The sequence below is a fragment of the Nannobrachium achirus genome (assembly GCF_963921795.1).
Source record: "Nannobrachium achirus genome assembly, chromosome: 12".
NCBI classification, from domain to species: Eukaryota; Metazoa; Chordata; class Actinopteri; order Myctophiformes; family Myctophidae; genus Nannobrachium; species Nannobrachium achirus.
In genome coordinates, this window is record NC_137832.1 from 3,713,052 (window position 1) to 3,723,378 (window position 10,327).

The 10,327-nt window shown below is 41.7% G+C and overlaps 1 long non-coding RNA gene across 1 annotated transcript; it reads left to right on the forward strand.

Moving 5' to 3' along the window:
- Positions 1-313: 313 nt before the first annotated feature.
- LOC308295176 lies at positions 314-2,539 on the forward strand. The gene is made up of 3 exons (XR_013962558.1): positions 314-408; positions 862-971; positions 1,990-2,539. It is a non-coding gene; the product is annotated as an uncharacterized lncRNA (long non-coding RNA).
- Positions 2,540-10,327: the final 7,788 nt, after the last annotated feature.

The following is a 10,327-nucleotide window of genomic DNA, read 5'->3' on the forward strand; positions in this document are numbered from 1 at the left end:
TCCACTTGCAAGAAGTTTCAGTAAAATTGGTTAAAAACGTTTCTTTGCATAAATTTCACTAAAATCAGAGCAGAACAGAACATAGCATCAATGAAACGCAACACAGCATCAGAGACAACACATTGCTTCTAACACTGTCATGTAAATGCATGTACAACACATAGGCCTACTCTATTTGAGAGACACTGGTGAAATAAGTCATCGGGTGGAATATATATTATGTGGATTGATTGATTCTTATACATTATGTCTTGGATTATCTTGTAGCTGGTAAAATAATAGTGATTAAACTCTCCCTCCATTTCTGCTAGGACACAGGGGTCCATGGAGAGGGGAGGTTCAACTTCAAACCCTACTTTGAGACCCACAGCATCAACATCAGCCATGGCCAAAATAAGAAGAAAAGCGGTATGATTTGAGATCAAATGCCATACTTGGCAACACGTGCACCTACATATAGACAGGCTTCACATAAAGGTGTCCTCTTTAAAGAGGTAAGAACCACATTCTATGAATGTCTTCTAAATCAGTGGTTCTCAAACTTTTTGATGTCAAGGACCCCTAAGATTACATGTTGCTATTGTACTACGCTGTAGTAAAAAGTAGGGGTTTAACTTGCAAACAAAACAAAAAACATGAAAGATGTAACATGGTAAAATGCAGTGTTACTGTTGTTAGCTTATAGATCTGTTATTCTTTTAGCAAACTGGTTTAGGATTCTCATTATTGCATGGTGTGATTACTATAGGCCAGGAAATGGGGTAAAAGCCATGGTAAAGTTTTGAAATTTCATTGTAAAACATGTGTGAATCCTGAAACTTTTTTCCTCCTCTTTGTTGTCTATAATTGCATAAGGAGCAGTGGCAGTTCATAATCCACCATGTCCAAGATGATGTCCATAGCAGTTCTGCGGGAGGACAGCGGTACAACTGTCAACATCGCCCTCTGAATGAAGAGATGCGGTAGAGGAAGTAGGAACTCCCAGGAATATTATTTACAATCTCGATTCATACATCAATGTGATCTAATTTTTTAATATTAGACTACTCTAAAGCCTCTTTCAACTCTAATGTTGCCTTGCCTGCTCTGTACACTCTGTAATGACAGTCGAGAGACTTGGAGGCTTGTGAGGTTGCTAAGTCAAATTGGGAAATAAGATAAACGTGTGAGAATAACTTTCCAATTCGTAGGGAGAAAAATAATTTACAAGAATCGTGCAGCCTTCTGCAGATATAAGTGTCTGCTAAATTTCTAAATTAGATCAGCTTACACAAGGAACCCTAAAACATCCGGGACAGCCCTATAACCCTATACATGTCCTAGTTCTGGAGTGTCAGCGATTCTCACTGACACTGACTGGCGGCTGACTCAAAGACTAGACCAGGATTTCTATACCCCTAAGAGAGTTCAACTTAGATCAAAATAAATTAAACTACTTTGCTACTCACCTAAACAAATGTAGTTTTGTGTTGTTGAAAGTCTATTCTCCACGGTGGGAAGCCTCTCAGCACCCCACCCACTCTGTAAAATACATTATTTTTGTGGTGAAATATAACGCATCCAACTCCGACCACCACTTATTTCTGTGCGGTGGCTCGAAGTGGATGCATTTTATTTCATGAAAAATTACGTATTTTACAGAGTTGGTGGGGTGCTGAGGTTTCCCACCGAGGAGAATAGACTTTCAACAACACAGAACTACCTTTGGTTAGGTGAGTAGCAAAGTAGTTTAGTTTATTTTGACTGAAGTTGAGCCCTCGTAGGGGTATAGAAATCCTCGTCTAGTCTCTGAGTCACCTGCCTGTCAGAGCGTCATTGAGAATCGCTGACGCTCTGGACCAGAACTACACTCTTCCCACACTCTTCTCACTTCTGGCTCCCAAACTGTAAAACGAACTTGCACCTCAGTTTTCCTTTTTTCAATTATATTTCTTTTATCCTTACCTGTATTATGTGATGTGCATGTTGTTTACATTTATGTTCATACAGGTGCTGTTGAAGCCTTCCACAGTGCTCAAATGCATGTGATTCTACACCTCCTGTCCTACATCGCAGTCCTGTCTACATCGCCCTCAGAAAAGATGCGGAAGAAGTGGAACTTACAGATCCAACCTGGCAGCACACACAATCTTGTTTCATACATCGAAATGATCTTAGACTACTAACACTACTCTTAACCCCTCTTGCAAATTTAGTTTTGCCTCTGTTGAGAATTGATAGACTGTCATTTGACGGCCGGAGAGCATTGTGAGCTTGTTATTGAAATAAGTCAAATTGGGAAAGAAGATAAAAGTGTGAGAATAATTTTCCAATTCCTAGGGAGAAAAATAATCATTTACAAGAATCGTGCAGCCCTTCTGCAGATATAAGTGTCTGCTAAATTTCTAAATTAGATCAGCTAACACAGGGGACATATCAGAACCCTAAAACATCCAGGACAACCATGTACTAGCTCTGTTCCAGAGTGTCAGCGATTCTCACTGACACTCTGAGAAGCGGCTGACTAGACCAGGATTTCTATACTTCTACGAGGGCTCAACTTCAGTCAATAAACTAAACTACTTTACTACCACCGCTTATTTCCAGGTTGTCTCCGGTGGCTTGAAGTGGATGCATTTTATTTCATAACAAAAATAATATATTTTACAGAGTGGGTGGGGTGCTGAGAGGTTGCCCACCTAGGAGAATAGACTTTCAACAATGCAGAACTACCTTTGGTTAGGTGAGTAGCAAAGTAGTTTAGTTTATTTTGACTGAAGTTGAGGCCTCATAGGGGTAGAGAAATCCTGTCAGAGCGTCAGTGAGAATCTGACGCTCTGGACCAGAACTACACATGTCCCAGACTCTCAATTCTGGCTCCCAAACTGTAGAACAAATTGGCACCTCAGTTTTCCTTTTTCAATTATCAGTTTATATTTATATGTTCATACGTACTGTAGAAGCCTTTCACACTGCGCTGCTCAAATGCATCCAGAGATTCTATGCCTCCTACACTGCCATTGTCATTTTCAGTATTGGCTACAGCATAAACTGTGTTAAGGCATACAGCAGGCAAACAAAGTATCAGGTTGTGAATAAAAACAATATATAATGTTGTCATGAGCTTTTTTGGTTTAATCCTTGCAATCTGTCATGAAAATATGTATTTAATATATTATTTGCTGGAGTAGAACCGTGGTTCTCAACCCTTTCAAGCCGTCCCTGCAACATAATCATATTTGAACTGGGGACCCCCCACCCTGATAAGCACTTGGACTGTAGGAGTTGAGGCATTATATTCCGTTCCACAGATAAATATTGTGAAACTAGCCAATCTACAAGCTCAAACTCCCACAGACTCAAAGGTTGAGAACCACTGGACTACAGTAATGCTTCCTCTGAAACAGACAGAAGTACTTGCTACTGTGTTAAACTGTACATAGGCTACAATCAACAATTTGATTGCACTGTGTTTACTGTGTTACAAATGGCAGGTTCACACAGCACTCCTACATTATATTATATTTATTACATTATATTTTTTACAAGTAAAAACAAAAGAAGGAAAATCCAATGTATTGAATCTATTTTATTATCTATTATGACTAGGATTATGACAAGTATCATACAGATTTTCACATCTCTGCATTTGTTATGTATAATACATTATAATGATGCCAGGGTAAGAAGACATCGTTGACTGACTCTCCACTTGCAGCCCCAGGACACTCCAAACGATACCGCAGTGCCTGCAGTGAGAAGAAGAAAAGACTAACATGTTGCATTGTCTCTGTCACTCACAAAGGGTTCATCGCCATGCCAGCTTACCGTGTACATCAGGGGTCAGCAACCTTTTTCAAATGAAGCACCATGGTTTTATTCTAGTGTGCCATGTCAACATTAATTTTAATCGCATGCCATCAAAATTGATTTTGATTGGCAGGACATTGTTATAACAATCATTAGACTCCAAGCAATTAGTCACTTATATCTCCCAGACTCCCTCCCCAGTCAGAGTTGTGCAGGATGTAATTTGCTGCAAATTAGGTGACTTCATTTAATTGACCATGTTTAAAATATATATTTGAAATAAAAATCCTGTCTCTCACACTTCTGCTAGTGTGCCCACCCTCCCCTGTGCCAATGTTGGCACTCGTGCCTAAGGTTACCTACCCCTGATGTACATTTTTGTCATGCACATACAAATATTAAATATTACCAGAGACAGATCTGCTAGCCCTAAATAGTAGCCTACTAGTGCTCTACCTTCTGAGAGCAGTGGTGTAAGCAGTACTTGTATAATGTTGTACTTTGTACTGTATTTGTACTTTGAATATTTCCAGCTTTCTGTACTTGTACTTGACTCCAGATCGAATCCAAATATAGTACTTGTACTCCATGATGATTATATTATAAAACCTAATTAATCAACTTTAGCCCTATTTTATACCCACTTACCCAGGCTATCTGAAAATAGATGATCCATTTTCAAACATTTTTTACTTTTAAAGTATATTTTGATGCCAGTACTTTTACTTATTACAGAACGTTCCTATATTGCAGTATTGATAGCCTACTTTTACTCAAGTAGCTTTGTCCTTTTTCCATCTCTGTCAGAGTGTACAAATGGAACCAAATGGACACGTAGGGGGTACTAGAAAATAAAAGGTTTGAGAACCACAGTACTAGTGGACTCCTAATGTGAAATACTAGTAAAATCAGTGCCATCATACATATTCTAAAGAAAACGTACAGGCTTTACATTCAGTAATTGGGATTAAAATAAGAACGTGTATGCCAGGACACATGATGACACACACACATACACAAAGAAGTTATACATGAATGAAACATACCATTGTGTTTCGGTTGTCTCCTCCAGTTCAATTTAGGGATCCTAGCAGCATGAAGTAGTAGTATTCTGCCCAACAAAGGTGGGCAGAATAACTTGGGTGCAGAGAATGGTCATACAACAGTGTGTCTGTATGATGTTAGCGTAGTGGAGTCCCAGCTGGCAGACGCACGTCTTTTCTTTCTGGTTCCCGTCGCAGTTTTTTTTTTTCTTTTTTTTTTCCCCTTCTTCTAATCTAATGTATAGCCTACTCCAGTTCATATAAAAAGTAGTTCTAACGAAGATTCTGCCAGCAAGTCCCTATGTCAGTAGAAAACGTGTCTGAAACAACCATACTGTTTGTTGTTGTTGTTGTGCTAATGTTAGCTAGTGTTGTGTTGAGGGGGGCTACGGCAACCGCACCGGGTCAAATCCCATTGTAGTTTCAGTAGTTTACGGACCATCGTCTAACTACGTCATAGCTTTGGGAACCCAGGCTTTCCATTGGCCAAAATAGTATATGACGTAGCTAGACGATGGACCCCTAGCGGCCACAGAACAGTAATGTAAGGAAATAGACGCATTTTAGCATGAACGTAGCTGACTAAAAGAACACAGACTTGGTTGAAAACCGGCGAACTACTCCTTTAAGTAATGACTTAAAGATGAGAAATCATTATTAAAGATGTCCTTTTGCTTCAGTCATCAAATCTGTACAACAACATTTGGCATTTTAAGGCTGAAATTGTACCCATGCTAGTTAAGTAAGCCTGATAAATGTATCAAACATGCACAAAATTCAACAGAACACAGGAAAAAATATCTATTAATACGTTTTGGGGAGAGGACCCCCCAGACCCCGGTTGGGGAGTTCCGCGCGCCCCCCAAAAATAAATCTCCTGGATTCTGACAGTCCAATGTTGACAACCCTGTTGTATCCCCCGTTGTGAAGTAACGCTGAGCAACGCATATTAGGAGACACAGCCCAGGGGAAGAGAGCGCACCATTCAATTCGCTGTTGCGCTGTATGCAGTGGTTGAAAACTAAAGTACTCCAATGAATTAAAAAAAGTATCAATCCTGCAATATAGAAATAATAATTAATAGCAGACACATCGTGAGCTTGTAGATCGGCTATTTTCAAATGGCCGAAATATATATAGGGCTTAATGTATGTTTTAAACAGATGGGTCGTTTCATTGTTGAATTAATTAAATAGCCGATATAATGCTGTCTGTTGCTCTACTCCCATAGAGATAGGTTACTTAGTAAAGACTTAGTGCTGCCCAAGGGGTGGTGTAAATATTTAGTTGTTACTTAGAGATATGTAAGAACTAATTTGTGTGGTGCAACACCTGACATTTTAGTAGTGCGTAAGTCTTGACTTAGAAGCCATTTACGTTACAACTAGGCTACGTTATTATAACTTTAACAGCTGGTGCAACCCCGCCCTGGGCACTTAGAGCGGTGGCCACCTGGACAACTGGCCACCAAAATCATCTGGGCACTTGGAGAAGTGGGCACCTCGACAACTGGGCACCTGGAGAGGTAGGCACCTGGACAACTGGGAAATAGGGAAACCGACACGTGGGCACATGGAGAGGCAGCCACCTAGACAACTGGGCAGTAGGGACATGTGGGCACGTGGAGAGGTGGGCACCTGGACAACTGGGCACTATGGGCACTTGGACAGGTGGCCATATCAGTTGGATCACTGCTGCAACATAGCTGTGAGCGCCCGCAGAAGGCACCAAACTTCTAGTCTTGAGAATGGGAATGAGGATTTTAGTAAGGGAAAGTTAGCCTATTGCTAGACCAATCTGGGAACTAAATCTAAAACACTAGCTTGCTTCACAAATGTGTTCATAAAGGTGTCTACTATCACCTCTGAACTTTGTCAAACCCAACTCCCTTGACATACTTTGTGGGAGCCAATCAAAGTTGGGGGTATCGGGATACCTGGGGGTAAAAGGGGCAAAAATAAAAATAATGGCCAATATGAATGTATGAGGTGTGTAATTAGGGTATTGTTGGGCTGCTGAATCCATTCCAACCATTAGTTATCAGTAAAAATGACTCCTTGGCCATTAAAAAGGCCTAATCATGTCATTCGAGTTCACCTGTGTCCTGTTAGTCCCTATGTTTTAAACCCTGTGTTTGAGTGTTCCTTGTCAGATTGCATCATGTTATCCTGTGTGTCATGATGTGTGCTTACCCACCTGATCTTGAATAGTTTTCATGAATTCAAACCCTACTCCAACTAGGGTTGTACGGTTTCCATTTTTTCGTAACCTCGGTTTAGGCCCCCCCCAAAACCCCGGTACACGGTTTTACACGGTTTTGCTTTAACTGGTCTGAGGAGTGAGGAGTCTGAGGACAGCTGTTAAATTAATCCAACCTGAGACTGCTATTACAGTCTTTCACCAACAGATGGCTCCCTTCTTTGCCCATTTCACACTATTACAGATGAGTGCAAATCATTAATTATTCTTTAATGCAGAGTTGCTGAGACATTAAAACAGCCAGACAACATTTTGACAAAATTACCATTTAGACTGGCTGCTAGCTATTCCTAAAGGGTAAATTAAAGCAGTTTCCTTTCAGTGTGTTTAAAGAAAGAAGTGACCACGACCAGATCATTATAGGGAGAAACAAACTGCACTTTATTTTAACAGACGCTGCTCAGGAGTCAGTGCTCATGCCTTAGTTGGCCACTTGGCCTATGACAATTGTAAACAAATATTTATATTTTGTCACATAATGGTATGGTAGGCATGTTTTCCATTCTCCAATAAAATAACACAAAAAAGCTTCTTTAACAATCACTGTAAACAGTTTCTCTGTAAAATCTGACTGAACACAGTTAATAAAGAAAACAAATTCACATATTTTCAGAAGGTGCCATTTATTTAGCCTAACAAAAGGCAGCTTCAAGTTTAGTGCAAAATTAACTTACATCTTTGTAAACATTGCTGCTAGGCTCAGTAGGCTTCAAGTTATGTAAGTATAATTAGCCCAACAGGCTTTAAGTTTGACAATAACAAAGGTGACTTCAGTGTTCAGTACAAATAAAATAATAAAACATAAATTAAACAAAATAAAATGCCATCATGGCAAGTATCAGTGCAAGTAGCTGCAGCAGCACACTCATAAAACATAAATTAAACTAAATAAAATGGCATTATGGCAAGTCTGTGCCCTTTCTAATTAAATAAACGTTGTGGGTCGCTATATTCTTTAGCCATTATTTAAACACAATAGCCCAGTAAGCCCACTATCACTGTCACGGTGAATCTACTCAAGATTCTTAGCCAAAAACACAAGCATGTCCACTTTTTCTGGTTTAAGGAGACTTCGTGAGGCGCAAACTACATTACCAGCTGTGCTGAAGACGCGCTCAGAAGCCGTACTGGTGGCACAAACACACAGGTATTTCCTGGCAACGATCGCCAATAATGGCAATCGATCTGCGTTGTTTTTCCACCAGACAAGGGGATCTTCATTCCCATCTAGGACGGGTTCTCTCAAGTAGGTAGCCAGCTCATCTTTTGCCTTTTGCTCTGGGGTTTCAGCTGGCCGGGCGGTTGCAAATGCAACACTTTTTTGGAGCATACTGGCCAGTGACATCTTCTTCTTTTTTTGTGGTGGCGCCACAGCAGCGGCGCTCTCGCTCGCAGTTTCCTCCGTAGCCACGGGACCGTCGGGACGTACCCTCCCCGCCAATGCGACCATCTCGGCCTGTAGATCAGCTTTTATCTCATCCAAATCAACGGCACCGCCCTCGTCCACAAACTTATCCCGGTAGCGAGGGTCAAGCATGGTGCACTTGTGCAGCATCTTCTGAGCTGCGTCAGCTGAATAATAGTTATTCAGCTTGTTAACAATTCCCAACTTGATGTTCTGCGTTAGCGTGACATCATCTTCTTGGACACGCAGCGTGTCATCTCGGCACATCTTTAACAGCGGTAGGATACAGGAGCTTGTGACATACTGTTCTGCAGACAGCATGTCTGTGAACGCAGCAGCTGGTTTGAGAGCCTGGTTTATGGCTGTCAGAACATCTGTGTCACTCCACGTGAATGTGACCCTGTTGGCACCTCTGTCCGCTGACAGTACTGCTCGAATGGCTGGTTCTTGTTCCAGGATACGGTCGATCATTGCTTGTCGTGAACCCCAGCGGGTCACACAATCCTGTCATAAAAAAATAGGATAAAATAAATTAAAATAAATAAATAAAATAAATAATGTCACGGAAATAAGGCACACGTGACGTGTGTCGGTCGGTCTATGCTACTACTTATGCAAATAACAATTAATTGAATAGATTGTATGATAATATGCATGCCAAATATATAAACAATTTAGTGGGGCTATCTTACTGTAATGAGACGGTTCTCCGGTAGTCCCATCTCCCGTTGTTTCTTGTGTAATTCCTGCTGTCTGCGCCAGCTGTGTGAGAAGGCAGTAGTGATGGAATGACAAACAGCAACGGCACGGTCCACAGTCCTCTTGTGTTCTGCCACAGAGTTGGTCACGGCCAAGTTTAGGTTATGGCTGAAACAGTTCATCCATGGCCACTTCAGTTTTGCGACGGCCGCTTTTATGTTGCTGTCTGTTGTTATTGCCACGAGGCATGTTGGATCTAAGCCCCAGTTTTCACCTGCAATTCCCAGTGCATCTGCAAGATTGTCGGCGGTGTGTTGGTGTGTAATGCCATGGTAGGTCAGCGACATATATGGGGCCATGTTACGAGCTGACCACATGTCAGTCGTCAGTGAATAAAATTCACAACTCGCGACCTCTTCCTTCACGTCATCTCTAACTTTGTGGTATAGGGCAGGTATCGCCGTCTGTGAAATGTACCTTCTATCTGGCAGCTCATACTGTGGATCCAATTTAGTCACCATCTCTTTGAATTCTTTCTTCTCCACTGTGTTGAAAGGCAACATTCCCTTTGCTATATAGTTGGTTACAGCTGCAGTGCATGCCTTCCACCTTGTGCTGGTGCGGCTGTAGGCCTACTTTGTGCTTTTAGCAAAGGCATCTGCGATGCCTAGCTGTCCTCCAGGTGCAGGGCGCTTTGTGGCCGTGGGCTGACGGGGCTCTTGATTTTGGGTCGTCATGGAGTATGTTAGCGGGTGGTTCTTTTTTAGATGATTGATTAAGTTGGACGTATTACCGTTCGCAGCCTTCACTCCGTGCATGCACAACTTGCATATAGGCTTGTCCAGGTCGTTTGGCTCTCCATTCTCGTCGGGTAGAAAGCCAAAATGTTCCCATATAGGGGCACTCGTATTTCTTTTGGAGACCAGGTCTCCAGCTGTTGTTTGGCTTGCAGCCATCATTGCTTCTGTGTTCCGCGGGGTTTCTTTGCTTCCGTATACGTTCTCACGTGTGTGCACTGTCAGATGCGCGTAGCGGCGCACATGTCACTTGACACGGTTCCGCCAGTTTCGTTTTACAAGACCGTCAACATTTTACAACACCGTATCAAACCGGAAAACCGAAATACCGCACA